The sequence below is a fragment of the Colobus angolensis genome, unplaced genomic scaffold (assembly GCF_000951035.1).
Source record: "Colobus angolensis palliatus isolate OR3802 unplaced genomic scaffold, Cang.pa_1.0 Scaffold65, whole genome shotgun sequence".
NCBI lineage: Eukaryota > Metazoa > Chordata > Mammalia > Primates > Cercopithecidae > Colobus > Colobus angolensis.
The window spans coordinates 4678058-4680798 of record NW_012120154.1 but is presented as its reverse complement, the minus strand read 5'-3'; positions in this window follow the sequence as shown (position 1 = coordinate 4680798).

Sequence of the window (2741 nt, the reverse complement as noted above, 5' to 3'; positions counted from 1 at the left end):
ACTTCACAGTGAGGAGGAACTAAGATAGATCATGTGGGGCAACTGTGTTAAATTGTGACAACATAAGAAGATTGTCACCATTGCTACCACCACCATCATCAACGACACCAGTGTAGAAGATGCTCCCCAGAAACCCCAGTTTAGACGGCAGTGCCTGGACTGGCAGGTGCCTGGCGGGGCAGGAACTCCCGGGAGGGCCTCCCTCCTTCTCTGTCCTCTGTCCACTCCCACCCCGGGGCTGACCTGACATGTCCCTCTCTACACCACCGTCCCACGCCAGGCACAGGGGACACCATAGCCCCTGCCCATGTTCCCTGCACCCAGCGTCATTCACTCATTCACCCAGCAAATGAGGGTCACATTGATGAGCCGCTGGGCAACCTGGGTGTCCGTCCACCTGCAAGTGATGTGACTGGTGCAGTCGCTGTAGAGCACAGGTTCCACAGCAGGACGGTTTCTGACAAGAGAGGCAGGAGGGGGTCATGTCTTTCCCCTGCAGGGTCCCTTATCACCACCACCCCCAGCTGATCTGGGGCAGAGGTGCCCTGGTTTGGGAAGGGGTCTGCTGGGGTAAGTTTCTGCCTGTGGACCCTCCTCTCGTGACAGAAGCACCGTGCAATCCCTGCAGGATGGAGACACGCAGCAGCGGCAGGCCCTGCCCCCTAGACCCTCAAGCATCCTGGGATGAGGCACAAATCCAGCCCTGAGATGAAACCCAGGCCAGGACACTGCAGGAGCAAAGGTCTGGAGGTGGGAACCACTGAGGTGCAGCGAGTGTCTGCTGGGGAAGGAGGGGAAGGGAAATGGCCAGAGCAGCCACCCTGGAGCCTGGGGACCTGAGTGCTGTGCTGAGAAATATGGGCTGGGAAGCCAGACATGCTCAGATGAAATTTCCAGGACAGGATGAGCAGGAGTGTGCAGGAAAAGGGAAGTGAAGGAGGCCCAGGGAAAGCCGGGGGAGAGATGAAGCGAGGGGAGCAGGAGGGAGTTGGGTGGGTAAGGTCCCGGGGGTGTGGTGCGGGCTTCCTCCAGGGTGCAGCAGTGAGGAGGGGGACAGGGAAGGGGTGGGAGCCATGGAACTCACCTTCTGCCCCTACCAGGCTAAGCTCCCAGCACAGGGCCAGCAGGGCCATGAGGAGCAGCTCCCAGGCCAGCACCATTCTCCTGGTCAGCTCTGGACAGGCAGGTGCTGGCACAGGTGGGTGCTGGCCATGGGCGAGGGTGGGGGTCCTCCATGCCCTGGAGTCCCGTGTTCCTGCCCAGCTGGGAGACAGGCCAAGCTGATCTCACCAGGTCTTGTTATTCCTCCATCCATGAATTGCCGTCCTACTCCAGGTCCTGAGAAAGGAGATGTGGGCCAGGATAAGGCCCATCCACCCCTCTCGTCTCCCCAGGGATACGGCTGATGAGGAGGGAGAAGGCCATGTTGAGGGTACGGGGAGCCTGGGCCTGTGCCTTCTCCACCTGGTATGGATCTCCTTCTCTGCCGCTCTCACCCATCCCTGCAGTGCTGGTGTAGATTCTATGTGTTCATATTGGGTGCTACTGGGTTGATGCCCAAGTGAGCTGCGTTAAGCTCTTCAAGTGATTTTGGTGGATAAGCTTTGTGGATCCACCCACCACAGATGGAGCCTTTCTCCTCCCAGGTCTTGAGGATGCACAGACACCCTTTGGGCCACCTCACTCAACACCAAACACTCCACCATCCTTCCTCACCTGCCCCAAGCTATTACTGCCCATCCCTCCTTCTCTGCAGGAGCCTGAGGCATTTCTTGGTTTCTTGCCCTTTGTGATGTCACAAGAAAAGTCAGATGTCTTCTTTTCTTCTTCCTCAACACTTCTGAAAACATGAAACATGCAAGCCTTCACCCACTCACACACCCACATACACACCTACACATACCTGCACACACATGCTCGGACAACCCCGATGGGACCTGACCACCCTGTGAGGGTGCTGACAAAACCTTGAGGACTCTGGGAAGGAGCTAGGAAGGAGGATAGGATAGGGGTGGAGTTCCAGAGGAGGCAGAGGGGCTTCTCGGTACAGGAAATGGTGAACTGTCAGTCTTCCTGCCCTGCCCATGCTCAGCTGAACAAAACCACATCAGCTGGTCTAACTTAAATTCAGGATTACCATCAGAGGTGGGAGTGCAGGGGAGGCTCTTAATGCTGCCAGAACCCCAGATGACACTTCCCAGTAGCAAGGAGGAACTCTGCCCTTCCCACGAAGCTATTTCACACCTCTCCACTTCCGTCACACCTCTACTTCCCCTGAACCCCATTACCACGCCCCACTTCCCCTGCACCTCATTCCCACGCCCCACTTCCCCTGCACCCCATTCCCATGCCCCACCTCCACCTTAAGGACTCATGCACACCCAGCCACTATGCAGACAGGCACACCCACAACCGCATGCACAGACGCCAATGCAGGCACCCCTGACTTGCATCAGAGTCAACACCCAAATGGGCCAAATGGCTGCAAGTGGAGGAGAAGGGTCAAAAGACAGGCATGGGGGGAGGGAGGGGCTTCTCCTTCTGGCCATAATGGAGTAACTAGGACCAGATTTAGCCTTCTACTTTAGAAGTACAAAACTGAACAGATGATATTAAAAATCTGTTTTCAGCTGTTAGAAAAGAGGAGTCCTGGCCGGGCGCGGTGGCTCAAGCCTGTAATCCCAGCACTTTGGGAGGCTGAGACGGGCGGATCACGAGGTCAGGAGATTGAGACCATCCTG